Genomic DNA, 20,079 nt, shown 5'->3' on the forward strand with positions numbered 1-20,079 from the left:
AAAAGAGGTAAATTATACAAAAACAGATGCAATTTCACGAGGATGACTGTTAGAGGACAGATTACAGATTTCCCTTAAAAAGCCGAAAGTGTGCTGAACCTCACTTTACAGAATACATGCTTCTACAAACAAACAAATAGCTTGGTTGGGGAATTTTTTTCTTCTAAACCTATTTTTCCATTGATTTTCTGCCTAAAACTGAAGGTGGTTAGCTACATTTGTAATGTATAAAGTCTTTTTAAATTAGGTTTGGGGGTGAGGGGAGAAATAACTTGAGGGAAAATAAAACAATTATAAATGCCTAAAACAAGTCTTGAAGAATCTCGAATTGGTCCTTGAAGAACTTCACGTTTTCCCAGGGGGCTAGGAGGGGAGGATTCCTCCCACAAACTTCCACGGGCAGGTGGCTCTCGCTGTTGGTTCTGACTTTGTAGGAAGCTTTCTCCACACAGGTGTCAAGAATGGCGCTCTCTCCCAAGACGCCTGGGCTCCAGAGAAAACCGGTGTCCAGGTGGTTGAGGAGGGAGGGCTGTAACTGGCGGAGCTAACCGGGCATCAGCCAGCTGTTCCAGATGTTGCAGCTGCAGCTGTAGGAAGCTCCCGGGATGCCCCCCATGTGACCTAGCTTCTGCAGCCAGAGGTAACAGAGCTTCTCACTCACCTTAGCACCCATCACCTGACTGTGGCCCATGGACCCGATGGCTGGCTCAAACTCCAAGTTGAGCAAGTCCCCACAGTGACCTTGAGTGTGCCAATGCCTGCCTCCCTTGTAAACATTTAATGAGGAGGCAACATCGATCCTGGTTTAGTTCCAATCATTTGATTGATCTCTTGAAACCAACAAGGCCTTCAAAGCCAGAACATAGCGGATTCACTTCTCCACACACCTGCTGAAGGGTCTTCTGACCGTTGGAACCCCGGGGTCTGCACTTGGCCCTGAGGCAGCTGCACCATTGGCCTTCCAAGGGTGGACAAGCAGCAAGCTGATACGTGTTTAGTTTTCTGAAAACATCTCTTACCCAAGACTCTTTCATCCACCCAGCTGCTCCTGGAATGTGGCCTCCTTCTTAGGAAATCACTTTATTTTATTTATTCTCTAACAGATACTACAAGGCGAATATGAGCATTTGAAAAAGTGCCTGGGAGAGTCTCTATAACTGGTTTTCCTCTCCTTGAGCTTATGGACATTTTATTTTGATGTTTATCTGATGCCATGGTAACCGGCACGACTTGAGGTTTACGTCTTAGACTGAGGACCGATTACAGAAAGTCAATTTAGCAAGCACTTACTGAGCGCTTACCAAGTATGGAAGATAAAACGATGAGCACAGAACTCTCTTTCCTCTAAAGGACACACATCAGAGTGCAAAGAGATACACCGGGAGTCGACACATTTTCCCTTCAAAAGCCAAATGGCAAATATTTCAGGCATTGTGTGCCCATTTGGTTTCTGAAGCACCCCCCGCTACCACGGTGGTGCAAAGGCTGCCACAGGCTGTAAATGGATGAGCAGGGCTGTGTTCCAATAAAACTTTATTGAACAGACACTGAAACTTCCATTTCTCATAATTTCTATGAGTCACAAAATATTACTCTTCTTCTGCTGCTTGGTAACCGCTAAAAAATGTAAAAACCAGTCAGAGCTCACAGATCATATTATAAAGGCAACTGGCCAGAGCTGGATGATGGCCCATAGCTTGCAGGCTCCGGATCTGCACTGGCTAGGTGGGGGGGGGGGTGGTGGTGAGGAGGGGGGTGAGAAGGGAAGTTGCCCAGACTTCCCGAGCCTCACTTTGCTCAACTGCCAAGTGTAAGAATCTTTGTCTTGTGAGTTTGAAAAATTAGACACCTAAACAAACAAACAAACAGACAAAACAATAGCTGATCTCCTTCCTGGAGGGGCATCCTGATTGAACATGACAATGACATCGATAAGGACAAGGATAACAAACAGTGCTGAATATTTGTTTCCTGCGAGGCATTGTGTTAAGTGCTACCAACTTCTACAGTATTTCATCTCATCTATGGTGCTATCGATTCTACGACATGCCATTCCTGAACATATCACCGAGAAAGAAAAAGCTGCTGGTTAACCTCTGACATGGCACTGAGTATAAGATGTGCTCTGATCTCACAAATGCTAGAGTGTGTATATGTGGAGGGGATGCACTTAAGAACCGACAGAAACGACATCTCTCTGAAGCCCAGAGCTATCCTGTGGCATCTCTGTTAAGCCACAGCTATCCTGCGGCGAGGTACTGCCTAGGACCTAGGTGGGGACTATGATCATCCCTACTGTACAGAGGAGGAAACTGAGAAACAGTTTCAGCCTCTACAGGAAAAGCTAAGCGTGTCAATGCTTTTTAACACAGGCAGGTTAACCGGGTCCAGAGTGAGGGCCTGAACACTGGGAAGAAGGCTGGAAATAGCTGGCACTTAAAGTATGCAATCCAGGTTGAGCAGTCTGGCACAAAGGAACTTCCTCCTCGGCGAGAGAACGTGACAACAATCTAGTCAGTCACATCCCTTTGGTATTTCCAAGGTGGGTGGTAAGGCAGCAAGAGGTAACGGGAAACAGGAATTCTAAAATGCAGAATAAAAATGGCGAGGCACACTAACATCTAAGCTTGCATAATTCCTCTTAACAGCTGTCTTGGGAATTCTGTCCAGGTCATGGACAGAGCTGGGCAGAGGAGAAAGACAGGGAGAAGTTTCTTATCCTTGAGCTACAGTTTCTTGTGTGAAGGGAATGTTTGGGGTGGAGTCCGCAGGCCAGAGGCCAGCCTGCAGCTCTGCCACCCAGGTCTCTCTGACTCCTCTGGGTTTCCCATCCTGGCTGCATGGGGGTGTTGGGGCAGGGACGGCTCAGGATGTGCTCTGGACGCCCAGCTCTGCCGTGCACGGCAGCTGCTGGGAGCTGGAAATGCAGCGCAGGGCGTTGGATGGAAGTTTGTGGGCGCAGAAATTACGGAACAATTTAGGCCAAAATTCTCTTTCAAATTCTGAATGGTTTTTCCCTCAAAAGTTTAACTTCAAATCTCCTTCTCCCCATTATTATTTCATCACCAAATATTAATGAAGTGCTTAAAATATGCTCAAGGGGATAAGACTTCTCTCTTTCCTATGAAGTTCTAATTAGTCAAAAGCTTGCCCAACATGTGGCTTTGGTCTAAGCTGTTGTGCACGAAGGACTCAACACAGACCTGAGACCGCTCTCGTTAGAGAGGTCTCCTCGCCTGGCTGGCCCCTGGCTGGCATCTGGGAACTTGGACTTCAGGAGTCCTACCATTCCCGAAGGCACAAGCACGGCTCACCACGGCTGCACAGTTTTGTACAGACAATGTGGTTTATGCTGAGCACCTGCTTTTCTTTGGAGAGTCTGGAATTTGGGACATGCTCAGCAGAGGGTGCCCATGTGACCAGCCTCCAGGGAAAAGCTTGGGTGCTGGGTCACTAATGAGCTTCCCTGGTAGACAGCATTTATCACGTGTCGTCACGATTCACTGCCAGAGCGATGAAGCGCGTCCTGCGTGACCCCACCGGCAGGGGCCTCTGGAAAGCTTGAGCCCGGTTTCCTCCGGACTTCGCCTCATACGTTTTTTCCCTTTGCTGATTTTGCTCTGTACCCTTTAGCTGTAATAAATCACAGCCAAACTAGATGCTGGGATGCTGAGTCCTCTAAGTCCTAGTGACTCCCCCATCCATCCTGGGGACTCCTGACAAAACCATCCTTAGCCAATTCACTCGGCAACAGTGCTGGGCCACTATTGAGGCCAGAGAGGGAGGCCCCTCGCCCTACCAATCCTGAAGCACGAGCGCTTGGGGAACCAGGGATCCGATGACCTACTGTCCCATTCCGTGTTGACCAAGCAGCCATCCCACGCTCAGTGAGATGCTGACCTTGTGATTTATGTCCTTGAAATCTGCAGTCAAGCGCAAGAGAGGATGATGGGGAGGACTATGAGGATGAGGACGATGGCAGGTGGGGTGACAGGAGCTAACGCTTCCCTGGTGCTTGCTGCATGGGAGCCACTCCTGAGCACTCATGTAATCCTGAGTCAACTCATGTAATTCCGATAGCAACCCTGGGGGGGGAGGGGCGCTCTTCCTACTTCCGTCCTTATGAGGATGCCTAGCTCATCAAGGGGAAGTACTGCCCCAGGTCACAGAACTAGTTAATGGCAATATACCCTCTGGCTTCAGTATCTGAGTTCTAAACTAGCATAAACAGGCTCAATTGTATCCACATCTTTAACTACCATAATATTTGTTACATACCCGCCCAGCATTAAAATTGTTTTTTTTTTTTAAATGAGTGTATGTATGTGTGTGTGTTTGAAGATTTTATTTATTTATTTGTCAGAGAGAGAGAGAGGCAGAGAGAGCACAGGCAGGGGGACCAACAGGCAGAGGGAGAAGCAGAATCCCTGCTGAGCAGGGAGCCGAAGTGGGTCTCCATCCCAGGACCCTGGGATCATGACCTGAGCTGAAGGTAGACACTTAATGGACTGAGCCACCCAGGCATCCCGCATTAAAATTATTTGTACGCATGTTTTAATGCCTGTGCTAGACTCTAAGCTGCATGACCAGGCTTCTGCCCAGCGCCCCTCTGGTCTCTGCCATGGCACCGTACTTGGCCTCTGGTAAGCACTCAGATGCACACAGATGGCAGAGAACAACCATTCCGGAGAGGGACGGCAGCACAGTCCAGTGTGGCAAGGACAGGTCTCGGGAGGACTGAGGGAGATCTCAAAGGTAAATTCTGAAGAGTCAGAAGGGAAAAGAGGCAATCCGCACGGCGGTAACAGTATGAGCAGAGGTGGACCCAGAAGTGAGCACCGCGGGGTGAGGACAGCGAGAGATGACTGGCTGGAGGGAGGGGTGTGCCTTGCTAAAATGGAGTGAAATCCAATGATGATGACCCTGAAAAGTTAGAGTTTCAAACTGATGGGCAGCCGGTGAGCCTGAGGATGACAGGTTCAAAGGGGAGCAGAAGAGGCATGTGCTTTCCTCTAAGGGGAATGTTTTAGATGACATGATGCCTCCCAGGTCAAGGTGTGGCCAGACCCTGAGACTGAAGGCCGGGTCAGGTCTGCTGGGAAGACACACAGGGTCCCGGACAATGCAGCCCACGGGGGGCCCCGACCATCTCAGACATTCCTTCCCCCTCGGACCCTTCAGGATGCCAGCAGATTCGGGCCGGAACGAGGATGGGAGCTGTGGGTTGAAGAGCCGTTCTGAAGACAGAATGGATGGCATCTGGTCACTAATTACAGCAGCAAGGGCTTCAAAGGTGGGCACGGGGGACCAAGGGAGTCATGGCGATACAGACAGGAATACGGAAGGCGGGGCAGGAAATACAGACATTTTCTATTTCACTCAAAAAATATGTTTTAATACAAACAGTCTTAAGAGCTGTAAGAAGTAAGACTTCAAGGGGCAATGAGCTACAAGGAAAAGAAAAAGGAGAAAAAATTTAAAAGCAAGCCCAAGAGGAAATGATTTAGTTGATAGTTGCTTTATCCCCCCCATTCATCCTTTAACGTTTCCAGTACGCGCGGCTTCCAAACAAACCAGCCCCTGTCAAAATATTGCTTACAACCACTGTGGTTGGGTCTGCTTAATTCTTCTGATTCTGTCTGAGCACATTCTGTGTTTGGAAACAGAGGATCAGCTACTGACCCTCAGGAAGCTAATTGCTTTCCCACATTTCCTGCCCCGGGGACGCAGCCCACTAAGCCATTCGCCACGACGGTGGCAGGTTTACCGCTGGGGAGCACGGGGGGCCAGCGGGCCAGTGCCCGGGCTCCCAGGATGGCAGAGAGAGGGGCTCCGGGGAGGGTGGCTCAGTCCTACCACGCAACCTCTTTTCAGCATGTCATTCACTGCTCCGTGTACGGTCTGTCTCTCCCGGGAGGGTACCTAGAGCCTCGGATGTGTGTACCTGTGCTGCATATACAAAGCCGGTGTTAAATATGACAGGATTCAGCAACGTTGCTAAACAGCCCCCTTCCAGTTAGTTTTCTTACCTTGAACACATATATTAGGTCACTACTGGCAAAGACCGATTTCTGGTTTAATGGGGCAGAAAGAAGGGATCCAGACAGAAATGTCTATCAACTGTCTCGAGCCTGATTAAAATATTCCCCTTAGAGGAAAGCACATGCCTCTTCTGTGGACTTGAATTTGCCTTTAAAGTAGCTGGTAAAGTAGGAAGTTTAAAAGTGGGGATAAATTCATTTGGTGCTGTGTGTATTTCAATTCCATTTCCAGCAAGCATGAGGAAGTCTTTTCTATATTTCGTCTTTGAATACTTTAGAGCCAGATTATTTCCCTGCAAAAACACTGCATTTGGGGTAATAAAGCTTCTGCAGATTTCATTAAACAATTGTGCCAGGAAGAGCAGAGCAGTAACACCACAGCTGGCTTCGGAATACAAACGTTTACTGTGCACTCTTTTCAGCGTGGCACCCACTAGTGAGAAGCCAGACCAAGGACTGGTCACCCAGCCTCCTCCTCTTCCCTCATCCTTTCACAGTCTGATCTGAGCAATTCATGTCACCATCACTGTGCCCTGGCCAAGTAAGGCCAGCACCAAATCATGGTGCAAAGTGACACCCCCCCGACCCCCAGGTTCCTCCTCTTAAGCTGACCTTCCGGAGCCATGTTTGAGCCCTGAGCAGCCCTGCCACCTTCCACTGTCCCCATACTGATTCTCTGCAGCTGGCATCTGGTGCTGTCACCAAGCTCTTCTTCCACTCAAGAATGTGCCATCTCATCCCTGCCATGAAATAGCTCCAGTCTGCCTTCCTGCAGGACGGCCTGCTCAGCTCTCAACGCTCAAGTCTTTCCCTGCCCCTACGTTTCCATGACTTAGCCACCCTGCATGGACCTTGAATTCATGCATCGTATCACAAATATGTTAGTGTCAGTCACATACAGTTCAGTGTACTTAGCCGCAGTTCACTGTACACACACTGTGCCGGGTCCGTTGGACAAAACCCAGCGGGACGCACACTGACCCTGCAGGCTGGCTGGAGACGGAAATGATGCTGATCATACAAAAGACAAATCAAGCGGGGCAGGGGCTCAGAGAGTGAGGGGCCCACATGCCTGCTTGGAGGCAGGGAACTGGGGGATCTATGCAGAAAAAGGGCCTTTTGCGCTCACCTGGGCAGTGCATGTACTGAAACTGGGCGGCACAGAGCAGATCAGTGTGGCCCCTGCACAAGATGACAGGCAAAGTCACGAAGCACTCCATGTTTTAAAAAAGGAGGAAAAGGGGTGCCTGGGTGTCTCAGTTGGTCAGGTGACTGCCTTCGGCTCAGGTCATGATCCCAGGGTCCCAGGATTGGGCCCCACATCAGGTTCCCTGCTCCTCGGGGAGCCTGCTTCTCCCTCTCCCCCTGCCTGCTGCTCCCCCTGCCTGTGCTCTCTCTATCTCTCTTGTCAAATAAATAAAATCTTTAAAAAAAAAGGAGAAAAGAAAGGCCTTCTGACTTGCCTCAATGAGAAGCAGATAGCATTTTGAAATGCAAATGGCAGATGGAAGGAAAAGGCATTTCGGGTAGAAGTAAGGGTACAGGTGAAGGTGCAGGGAAGAGGGCTGGGAGCAGAGTGAAGAGGGAGTCCAAAGGCAGGCGAGCCCTGGGGAAGGGGTGAAAGAGCCCTCCCACTACTACGACAGCACCTGCTCCAGGGAGGCCTCCATCCTCCTGGTTGGGGCACTTGCCCCGCAGTGCACCAACTGTGCCGAGACTGCACCAGATGCCTCCTCCTCTCTCTGGTCCATCAGCAGCATGAGGATGGGCAGCTACCCACCCTCCCCTGGCTTTAGGGTGGCTCACACCTAGGGCAGCCACACTGTAACAGAGAAGTCAGGCTGTTCCTGCAACTGCAGGTTGCGACAAACTCAGCTAACCTGCAGAATCAGAATGAACATGCTGTGTTCTAGAAAGACCCATTGGGGCCCCGAGTCCTACTGGCGAAGGAAGAGGCTAGGCCAGGGGAAGAGTCAGGAGACAACTGAGATAGGCAGGACCTCCTGTAAGTGGGGCAGTGGCTCTGGGAAGGAGGTACGGATGCCTCACACCTGGGGTCCTCTCTCTTGCAGAGAACGCTTGCTCTGGGAGCACCTCAAGGTCCTCCCATGGCCTGCCAGCCCCTCCGACAGCAGGAGATACACCGTCTGCCTGGCTGAGGGCATTGCTGGTCAGCAGCTCCCAGGAATGCTTCTACGCATTCACACATGTCAGCGCCGGTTGACATCTCCACGGGATCGGTTTAGCTGGAAAGCATCAGTAATGGCACACACTAACTCCTGCATGTTTTCAACTCTCTTTAACACTCGGTACTGCTGCTGCTCCAGACAGCCCTTCCAGCCAGGCCTGCACTCTGGAGGGGGTGCGCTGGGAGGGGGTGTGCCGGTCAACATGGCCGACGGGTCACTGTGGTCCTTGGGGTGCACAGGGAGAACGTGGCCAGTTCTTCCAGGAATTAAAGGCCAACTGGATATGAACCCCGCAGCTGTGTGTCAGCACTCTGTCCTGCAAAACTTCAGGGGTGCTGAAACAAAACTTTTTATAGATGTCCATTACTGGCATTACTCCTCATGCAAGAGGCCGCCATTTTCCTTGAGAAGACATCAGTTCTCCTTCCTGTACATATTCCCTGACAGCTCCGACCTCCCTTCACTCTCTGAGGGCCATGAGACTGTTACTCAGAGGTCTCCGTTCTGACTCAGGTGTAGACACCCTCTTTCTGGCCATAGGTCCGTCTCTTAACCTCTTGTCCCAGCAGGTTTTAACAGGAAGGACGAGCTGGGCTGCAGTCTGGGCCCGAAGCTGCAGCTCCAGCAAAGCCCATCTTTATAGGCCGGGCTGGCCTGGGCCCCCCTGCCAGCCTGCCCCTGTCTGTGCTGTTTTCTCCATGATGTAAGTCCGATTCCCTTAATGAGCTCCCTGGAGATGCTCTCCCATAACTGGTCGGCCTCCGAGAGAAGTGCTGCTCTCTCATGCTGCGTGTAGACTGGGACAGAAATTTACAACATCTTTCTCTTCTACCAAAGGGCCTTAAGTATCTTCTCCCCCAGAGATGCTCTTTCTTCTCGGCAAACGTCTTAGAATCTACTAGATTGGAAGCCCTCTGAGGGAAAGGCCCACTTTTTAATGAGAATCTATACACCTTAAACATCAATAAATGCTCCCTGGGAAAGCTCAGGGTATGCTTCTCATTTTCAAGGATGAAAATTGTCTCTCTTGCTATGGGACGCTGTCAGTGAACCCAAGGACCCCAAGCAGCAAACTCAAGGTATCGCACTTGCCAGGCGCAGGGGTGGGAGAGGAGAGGGCGGACAGCAGTCCTACTTGGTTCTGGAAATTTTAGCTTCTGTGAAAGAGAAAGGCAAACATACCTCATGGGGACTGGAATGCTGCCATGTTTCCTTTCCCTCAATATTAAATTTCTCCCACTAATTCTACCCCTGCTCCGTATCACCTTGAACACAAGTTGAAAGCCTAAACCTCTGGAGGACGTGCTTAAGTCAGAAACTTATGCAATTCCCACTTGAAGTCATGCAGCTGGGTGGGCTCAGATTACTAACGACTGCTCCAGCGTCCCTCGGTTCCCAGCAGAAGCGTTCCAAAGGGTTCCTGCAGTTTTGTTCATTAGGGATGACGGATAAGGTGCAGACACTTCACCAGAGTTTGGGATCTTAGAACAGGATCAGTTTAAATCTTTGGGAGAGGGGGGCAAGGGAGAGGGAGAGAGAATGCCTGTGTGTGAGCAAGAGAAAGAGAAGACTATCAAAAACATGATGACGGATAAGGGGACAGAAGGTGAGAGATACAGAAATCCTAAGTGTTCAAGACACAGTGGACAGAAAACAGGTTCTGGGCTGGAACAGTGCTTGACAGGTAAACAATATGGTAACTGTTCAGGGCCAACGGGGTGAATGGTTTGCCCAAACTTGACATGTTGAGCATGTTTTAGAAATATTTAGGTGGATGTTGCCAATGAACAGAGATCATTTTGGGCAAACAGGAGTGATCCTGTTGAACACAGCACCTGCACTAGCTACCTCCCCTGTAAGGGCTGACACAGTTGCATCAGCCATGGGCAGAAGGTCTTCCTCTAGACCCCAGGAACAAGGAATTGACAGGAAGGATATCAAGGGAGTAAGTTGTATCTACCGGTTAACAGTATTTCTATACATCTGCGTCCCCTAACAAGGGTCTGCCAATGAAACAAACATTTCTTGACAGTATCAGAAAATCAGCCATTTTGGTATAAGACTTTGTAAAAAGTCTTACAGAACTGGACCCCAATTTTGGAACTTATTTCTTCTCTACAAAACTCTACACACCCAAGGTCAACGCTAATATTCTCTCACACTAGCCCTAACTCACATCAAGTAATTAAAAAAAAGAAAATTGTACAGACGAGCTGTTTGTAAGGACAGAAAAGGGCTACAGGTTTGTGTGTTAGGCATGAGCTATGTCCTGGGGCAGTTCCAATCAGTTCGCCACAATTTCAGAGCCTTACGACACTCTAAGTTTATTTCTTGCTCATACTGTGTGCCCACTGAGGATTGGCGGGGGCTCTGCTCATCACTGCCACTTGGGGTGCGGGTTCAGAGAGCAGACGCCATCTTGAATGTTGCTGGTTGATGTGTTACAGGCCTCGAAGCTGTCTGCTTGGTAATTAAATGCTCCAGACCGGAAGGGACATGTCCATTCCGGTCACAGCTCCTTGGCCAGAACTAGACACACGGGCCTGCCCTATCTCCAGGGAAATCCTGACAAAAGGCACCAATGACATCCACAGTTTGTTATGCACGGCTCATTCTTTTAAAATGTTTCAAATACACGTCATATGGGAAGACACTGATACGATTTCCCAGCTGCTCTGTGTCCTTAGAGAAATGGCTGACGTCTTGAGACCACTTTCTATGTTAATTACGGGAGAAAGAAATGGGGCTGACAAGTCACCTCAGTGTGAGGGGTTTCAGGAACATTCCCCAATAACAGTGTAACTGCCACACTTAGAGCCTCAGGACCTAACCACGAGAAGCAGGGATCTGGGGAAGACACTGTACAGCGATCCTGGTTCCACCACTTACCAACCAAGCAGCCCTGGTTAAGTGACCCGCCTTCTCCGCTTTACTCACCATCTATGACTGGGGACAGTGACAGTACCTTCCCCCAGGTCACTGTAAGAGTGGAAGGAGGAGCAAGGAGCTAAAACAGTGCTGGGCAGTGCCTGGCGAGCACTGGCTTCTATCAATCCTCTTTTCCTTCTCCTCATCATCCAGACTTCCCTCAGCCAAATTTCTTTCAGACTAATTTGCTACTGCAATGAGCAAATGGCATTCCACAATAATCTTGTGAAGCAGGTGTAAGTATCCCTGGTTCAGAGAGCAGACGCCATCTTGAATGTTGCTGGTTGATGTGTTACAGGCCTCGAAGCTGTCTGCTTGGTAATTAAATGCTCCAGACCGGAAGGGACATGCTTAAGTCATGAGAGGACCAGGACGGACTCAGGTTTCAAATCTATCTGTCCGAGGCTGCCTTCTTTCCCTGCAATGCTCTGCTGGTGTGCTCCCCTATCGTGAATGCACGGGGGTCCACGCTATTGTAAGGAAAATGATCCAGTCCATTTGTTCCCCACTTGTACTCAGAGCTCTCCAAAGAAGCTGTTCTGCTCAACCCGACGAGTAGAAGTCAGCATTTTTCCTCCATCGGGCTATATGCGCTGAGCTTGGCAGAGCTAAGACCCCAACTCTCAGTTCTCTGTTGTAGGGTCTGCCAGGAACCAGGGAAGAAAGGGTTGGGATGGAAGATGGCAAGGTGGGGATCCAAACTCTGTCCTAGCCTGCAACTCAAATATTACGGTAGTATTTTCCCCATGCCTTCAGTACATACATTGTTTATATGTTATATACACGCATGACAACCTTGAAGATGCATTTCGGTGCTAGTCTGAAAGTTGTTACTTTTCCACCTTGACCTTGACCATATCTTTTTGCCTTGGGGCCTGATAAGGTGTTTGTCCTTGTCCATACTAGGCTGGGAGGGTCTGCCTGGAAGGCCCACAGTGATCAAGCAGCAGTACTGGTCAACAGTCATTAGACCGTCTGGACCGTAGGGACGTGTCAGTTCTGCTCACTGGTCAGAACTAGACATAGAACCAGGGAGGTTCCATAGAGCAGAGGTTGGCACCCTATAGGTTCTGGGCCAAATTTGACCCAATGCTTATTTTTGTAAACAAAGTATTACTGGACCGCCCATCTGTTTATGTATCATTTGTGGCTGCTTTCACACTCCACATCTGAGTACTTACATGAGAAACCATATGGCCCCCAAAGCCGAAAATAGTTACTGTCTGGCCTGGTACAGAAAAAGTTTGCGGAGCCCTGGTCCTGAGTGCTGCCATAAGGGAGGGTCCAGGGAGCAAAGGCCTCTGCCAAGCAAGAAGGGGGTTGTCCTGGGGTGTCTGGGTGGCTCAGTCAGTTAAGCGTCTGACTTTTGGTTTCAGCTCAGGTCATGATCTCGGGGTCGTGAGATTGAGCCCCGCATCAAGGCTCCTTCAGTCAGGAGTCTGCTTAAGGTTCTCTCTCTTCCCTCCCTTGTCCCCTCCCCCAGTGCATGCTTGCACACCCCTCCCCCAATGTGCACATGTGCACACACTCACTCCCTCTCTCTAATAAATAAATACATAAAATCTTCAAAAAAAAAAAAACCACAACAAAGAATGGGGTTGTGTTGATTACCATCCACAGGCAAACCCTTAGACCGAAGGGCATAGGGCTTGCTTCACAAATATTTTCTTATGTGCCAGATACTAGGGCACAACAGTGAGCAAGATAAACTGAATCTTTGTCCTTTGGGAATTTAAAACCGTGTGTTGGGATAAAGATGGGGCCTAAGGGAAGGAGAAGGCACAGAAATATGTAAAAAGGCAATGACAGGCCAAATCATGGTGGCATAGTCACACAGCAGTGAAACCCAGGAGCTGTAGCTGTGAAGGTCAACACAGATGCATCTCAGGAGTCACGGGGGTGGAAAAAAGCACAGGAAAACACGTGCTATATGATTTGATTTACCAAAAGCCCCAAGCCAGGCAAAATGAAACGCTGTATTGTTTATGGATCCCAAAAGATGAGGCAAATGATAAAGAAAAGCAGGGTGAAGAGAATAGCACGGCCAGGCTCACGGTCAGTGAGAAAGTAGCAGGAGACAGGATGGCTGTGGAGGGGCTGTGCAGGGCACTTCAGAAGTCACGACCACATGTTTCTCTTCTAGAACTGGCTGGTGAGTACACAAAGGTACACGGTGTCAGAATCTTTTCTAGCCGACCTGTATTTCATTAGCCCTTTTATGTCTACTTGATACTGAATCCAAATGAATTTTATAAGTAGAAACAATGCCACGAGCGCTAGGATGCGGTAAGAAAGACCCCAGAGGGTGCTGCGGGCGCACAGTGGAGGGACCGCTAACTCGGATGCTGGGGCCAAGAGAGAATCCCTATGGAAAACGGCACATGTCTCGTGAGGACTGGAGCAAATTTCACCCTGAGAAGACGGCAGGAAAGAACGCTCCAGCAAAGAAGAGCCTGTGCGAGGGTACAGAGATGCAAAAGACTGCAAAGTTTTCAAGGAACTGAAACCAGCAAGCAAAGTGCTGCATCGAGAAAGCAGGGCTGGCGAGGGTCCCCTCGGGCCACACTCATGAGGCACAGTGAGAAATGTGTACTTCATTCCAAAAGCAACTGGAGCCTTTGAAGGATTTCAGCCAGGGAATGCAGACACATGATCAGAGTTGTCTTGGTGTGCTAACATTGGTTTACTCGGCTAGCCTCACGTCCCCTCTGGTTGCTGCGGGGCTGAGAACACGGCCAGTTCCTGTATGTGTGTAGCAACGGCCAACACCCCTACTGCTTCAACAAGTGAACAAAGACAAGAGGGTGTCAAGCCAAAGTCAGCAGGCCTGTCATTAATACGACAGATGCTTACTGACCATAGACCACGAGAGGCAGAAACACGAAAGTTTTGTGTAGCTCAATTTTTTGTATGTTGAAATGAGTACCAGTGACTAGTACAGATAAACGTGAGTGCCCTAGCTGACGATGGTAGAGACGCTCCGTGGTGTCTTTGCAAAGCGAAGCACATGATCCTTCTCTAAAATAAAGAATCTCCTACCATATGTCAACGTTATAATAATAGATTCTAATCTATCATTCTCATTTTTTTTTCAAGATTTTCTTTATTTATTTGAGAGAAAGAGAGAGAGAGAGAGACGGGGAGAACAAGCACAAGCAAGGGGCATGGCAGGCAGGGGAGAAGCAGACTCCCGGAGGAGCAAGGAGCCCAATGTGGGGGTCGACTGCAGGACCCCAGGATCATAACCTGAGCCAAAGGCAGTATCTAAAAATACCTAATTCTAAAAAATTAAAAAAAAAAAGATAAAAAATAAAGATGTTTAATTCTTTAAAAGTATAGGTAAGTAAAGACTAAAACTGCTGTGAGTGCTTTTAAATCACAGCAATGGGAAAAATCAGTTAAAAACCACACTTCTAGGATGCCTGGGTGGCTCAGTTGGTTAGGTGACTGCCTTTGGCTCAGGTCATGATCTCAGAGTCCTGGGATTGAGTTCCGTGTCCGGCTCCCTGCTCAGCAGGGAGTCTGCTTCTCCCTCTGACCCTCTGCCCTCCTGTGCTCACTCCCTCTCATTTTCTCTCTAATAAATAAATAAAATCTTAAAACACACAAATACACACACACACACACACACACACTTCTCTAGAGCCAAGAATAAACACGGATATACATGAGGCTACCAAGAAAACAAAAAATAAGACTAGAAGACAGGTCTTCTGGTTTTGTCATCACACCCCCCCCCCCCTAATTCAAACTTGGACCTTAATTACTCAGTAATGACCATGCTTTGTCACCTCCTGTTACTTCTGTTGGAAACAATGTCAGTGTCATCTTTTACTTATTAATGCCTACAGCAGGTTAGGCCAGATCTCCAAAGATCTTCTCCAAAGGGCATAGTGATGTTAAGAGTTCTCAGTGACCCAGCAACTCTATTTCAGAGCATGGATCTAAAAGCAGTGAAAGCAAGGCCTCAACCCCATGCTCAGACAGCCAAAGTTCAGAGCAACGGTACTCACAACAGCCCCAAACTAGCAGAAATCCCAGCGTCCAGCCCCAGAGAAACGGTTACACAAAATGTGGTGTGGGCATACCACAGAGCATTCATTATTCAGCCTTAACAAGGAACTTCAGACACAGTCTACATCATGGCCAAACCTTGAAAACCAAGTGAAGAAAGCCAGTCACAAAAGGACAAATGCTGAATGATTCCACTGACGTGAGGAACCTGGAGGAGTCAGACTCATGGAGACAGAAAGTACAAGGGTGCGTGCCAGGGTCTGGGGGAGGCGGCGGGGGAGTTAGTGCTTAACGGGTATAGGATATCAGTTTGGCAAGATGAAGAGGTCCCCAGAAGGATGGTGGAGACTTCGTACAGGCGGGTGAGTGACTTAAGGTCAGTGAGCTGTATGCTTAAATATGGCTATATTGGTAAATTCTAGGTTGTATATATTTTATCACAGTAAAACAAAAAGTTCCAAAACATGGCTGACTTAACTGAGCCACACACAGCTGAATTTATTACAGACTAGACTTGCCCCGCATTGTTGGATTCAATTGTCTTGGTTCCCTTAAAAGTCTGTGGGTTCTTTGGGGAAGTCCCCCAAGTTCACAGCAAGTGCTTGGCCAGGTCAGGGCACCCCATCCATCTAGTTGCGGTGGCCCACACGGGAGCCCACACGGGAGCCCACACGAGCACCCGCTACCAGCCTGTATGGAAAACTTTAGAAACCCCTTTCCTCAGGGCAAAACATGCCCTGGTAAAACACCAGGACAGAGAGCTGCCTTAGAGGTGGGGGATGCTGTGAGGGCAAATCTGGTCACCTCATTTTTTTCAGTCCATCTTCTCTAAACAGCATCCACAGAATGATCCATTAGGCTGCCAAAACACTGCAGCAAGTGACCCCGCCCTGCGGTCAAGCAGCACGGGGTCAAATTAAACGCTTCGCACCCTAACTGACCCGGTGAGCACACTCCCCCGAAACATCGGTCCCTGCTGGACTCGGAGAAGAGACAGCAATACTATGTTTTTAGAAGTACCTTTCCTAGGGGCGCCTGGGTGCCTCGGTCAGTTAAGTGTCTGTCTTCGGCTCAGGTCCTGGTCTCAGCGTCCTGGGGTGAGTTTCACGTTGGGAATCTATGCTCTAGTGGGGAGTATGCTTCTCCTGCTCCAACTCTCCCCCTGCTCGTGCCCTCTCTCTCTCTCACTTGAATAAATTAAAAAACAATCTTAAAAAGAAAAAAACCAAAAACCCAAAACCTTTCCTAGGTCTTTACTTCCTTGGCAAGATGGATTTTTAAATGACTCAGCTCAACATTAGCTAGAAACATGACCTCGGCATCACCAAGGCTGAGTGACCACCTTAGGTTCAGAAAGGGAGGGAAGGGGAGGGGAGGGGAGAGAGGGAGGCAGGAAGGGCTGCTGTGGGGGTTGGGAGACGGCCCTAGCAGGCACTGCGGGAGGCAGACAGGCCTCTCAGCTGAAAAGAGAGAAGGAAAAAGAAACACCCACTTGTTTCACGGACACCGTCAACAGAGCCAACATCTATGAACTCTGAAGTGCCACTTGTAACACATTTCTCCCTATTCCTCCTCCAAAAGTTGGCTTCTCTGAAAAGTCGGGGGAGGGGCTCAGAACAAAGCAGCCACGGGAGGCTCAGGGTCCCTCTGAGAGTCCTGTTCTTAGTGTCACAGAGGAGGCGGGCCAGGGGTTCAGAGGGCCCTTGTTCCTCAGCTCCCACTGGCTACGCCAAGCGTGGTTGGATACAACCCCAGAGCCTGAGCGGGCTTTGAAGGCCAGTCCTTTTGTTATGTTTCTCAGATGATGCAGGGGCGTCGGCAGGACCCAGCAACCCCACTTGTGGGTACGTGCCCCAAAGAACTGGAAGCAGTGTTTGCTGCCGCGGGCACTGCGGCGGGATTCCTGACACCCAGGAGGTGGAAACAGCCCCAAGACACTGTCACAGACGAATGGGCAAACAAACCGTAGTCTGTACCTGTAAGGGAGTACTACTCAGGCATAAAGAGGAAAGTCGGACACAGGCTATGACACGGGTGAGCCCAGAGGACATTATGCCGAGTGAAATAAGCCAGTCACAAAAGGACACACGCTGGATAAGTCTACTTTTGGAGGTCTCTGGCGTCACCAAATTCACTGAGACACAAAACAGAAGGGCGGGAGCCAGGGGCTGGGGCAAGGGCAGAGGGCAACGGCGCATCCGTGTTTACCGGCGACAGAATTTCAGCTGGAAATGGACGGTGCTGATAGTTGCCCGACCACGCGAATAGACTGAACACAGCCGAGCTTCACACTCAGACATGGTTGAGACAATTTTATGCATTTTTTTTTTTTTACCAGAATTGAAAAAATTTTTAAGTATATACAAAGAATTGGAGTGTGAACGGAGAAATCAGCTAGTGAATTCGGAGTGGGCATCAGGGAAGGCCCCTCTGGGGAGGGAGGAAGGGTGGAGGGCAGAGGTCTCCGGCGTCTTCATTTCCGACGCTCTCTGACCACCGCACACCTTTACCTTTTCAGGCTGTTTTCTGGCCACCTCCTCCTCCCCGCCACCCTTGTGCAGGTCTGAACTCAGCAGGGGATGGAGCTAAGACATCTCACAGACATGAGAACCTCTGAAGTTCCCCACATGGGCCAGCCGTAAGGGGAAAGGGTGCACTGAGGTCCCGGCCGGCCCCTGGAGACCCACCCGAGGGAGGCAGAACTGCCTGGCCAGAACAAGTTTCAAAGATTTGCCCCACTGCTGCCCATTCTTGCTAGTGCTGCCAACTTGAGATCGCTTATCTCCAAAAGGTAATACTTGGCCAGAAAAAGGGTGAGCTAATGTATGAAAGGGACATCATAATTCTGTGTTTCAGAAACAGGCCCAGTGGGATGAGAGGGACAGACTTCTCCTGGCATCGGTGTTCCCAGGCCAGTTGCCACCATCCGTCCGTGAGCTCATCTGGAACAGTCACCAGCTGAAAGCCACGGCCAGGCGTAAGGGAATGGGGCTCTCTTGACAACCTCTTGGCCTAAACTAAATCTCACATCCAGTGGACACTGAAGAAAGAAAGGTCTGGAAGAAAAATGTACGACTGCCTGGGAAATTTACAGATGCTCGGCCACTTTAGGTAATTGGCTTCAAATCACAGAACACACGAGTCCGATGTTTAAAGATTCCCTTCTGTGAGAATGGAGAGAGACCTATGTACCTCCTGATTCCCTCTACCTACCTCACTGCCTCTTTCCTCCAGGCCCAAAGCCCAGTCAAGTCCTCATTCAAAACCGACATGTGCAGGCCCAGGACACCCTTCACATCTGCAGCGACCTCAGTCCGCAGGCTCTCCATGAGCAAATGTCCTCAGAGCCCAGAGTAAACCTCCTCCTCTCAGGGGGCCAGACTGATGGGGTCTACTTCATGCTCACATGCGGGTTTAAATATCCCCTAAGGAATGATCCAAGCTGAAGGCAGCCCCTACAGCTACCCAAGCTCCAATTCACTGTCCATCTGTGTTCTTTAAGAAAGTCTGGATAAAAACTGGGGAGCTGGCCTGTACCCCCCATAGGACACTTGCTTGCTTTATTTTCACAACATTAGTTGCAGGTCCTACAGGCTTAAATAAAATGCTGGCTGTGGGTCAAACCATTGGCTGGACAGAGTTGGAGCCAAGGACTCTCACACGGACGCTGGAGTCCTGCCTAAAAGCCCCACATGCCAGTATGATTGATCCAATATATACTGTTGAGATCGGTTCTGGTCTTTAAGCAAATCTGGTCAACTGCGTGCATGGAACAGAGACAGTACCTGACCCTTTATAATGATAAAGAGTTTCTCAGACTTACCAGAAACCCCTGACGAGACCGTTTCCATCTTTCAGAGATGCATCCCTTCTCCCTCAAAAGTGCTTACTGGCTTACTGGGTATCTACTGGGCAGGCACTGTGCGACACACAGAGGAGGCAAGATCAGCTCTGTCCCCTCACTCACGGAGCTAGAAGGAAGACAATGGCAATGACCCACGTGGAAATCAACTAAAAACGGCAGGGAAGGGAAGATGAGGACCCTCTGTCATCATTCATTCTTGACCAGGCCCTAATTTTATGCTCATTGAAACATGATTTGCACACAGACATCCTCCCTGAGTCACTGAGACCTTATTCTGACTGCTACCAGTTCCCTCATAATAGTCGTGGGACCTGGTTGAGCTCACTTTGAAGTCCAGCCAGCTCTGGTGTCCTGTCCGAACCGATCTAGTTCAGGAGGACGTCATGAGAAATCTCGGCACATTACTTCTAGCATTGATAAGCAGCTAGATGATAACTTCAGCGGTCCCTTGCGCTCCCCTTTACCATGGGGACACTGAGCACATCTGGCTTCACGATTTTATAATCCTACAGCCACGTCTCTTCTGTACTACTGCTGCCTAGATTTCCATCCTGTTTGGGGTATTCACTCACCCAACCGACCCGTATTTAGATGCCCTTTCTGGCCAGGTACAGAGGACACAGCAGAGAAAAGGAATGATAAGGTCCTACTTTTGTGTAGTCTGTTCTAGAGTGGGTGAATGGTATACAGGGAAATGCAAATAAATAAACTTATTTTCAAGGAGTGGTAGATGTTTAAAACACGGCAGGTGATTCTAAAGGAAATTTTTTTTCCTAAAAGAATTTGCGTGTGCTGATCGGACAGGTGGTCTGAGAAAGGTGTGCAGAGGTCATGAGTGGAATCAGAGTGACAAGACGTGGCTGGGCCCACAGAGGTCGGGGATGGAACAGTTCTGGCAGAGGGAAAGGCTCGCACAAATGATCTCGGGAACAAGTGAGAGCTCAGCATAGAAAGAACCAGAAGGTCAGTTTGGCTGGAATATAGCATGAGATCTGTGGGGTCAGACCACCCAGAACCTTGGCGGCCCTGGTGAGGGGTCTAC

General features: G+C 49.4%; 1 protein-coding gene and 1 non-coding gene across 2 annotated transcripts in view; one reads left to right on the plus strand and one right to left on the minus strand.

The window, feature by feature from the left end:
* The window catches only part of SLC22A23 (solute carrier family 22 member 23), a 171,517-nt gene that overhangs the window by 91,810 nt on the left and 59,628 nt on the right, over positions 1–20,079 (minus strand). The window lies entirely within an intron of this gene.
* LOC116589599 lies at positions 7,163–7,267 on the plus strand. The gene has a single exon (XR_004285363.1). It is a non-coding gene; the product is annotated as a U6 spliceosomal RNA (small nuclear RNA).

This window comes from Mustela erminea, chromosome 4 (assembly GCF_009829155.1).
Source record: "Mustela erminea isolate mMusErm1 chromosome 4, mMusErm1.Pri, whole genome shotgun sequence".
In the NCBI taxonomy this organism is placed as follows: domain Eukaryota; kingdom Metazoa; phylum Chordata; class Mammalia; order Carnivora; family Mustelidae; genus Mustela; species Mustela erminea.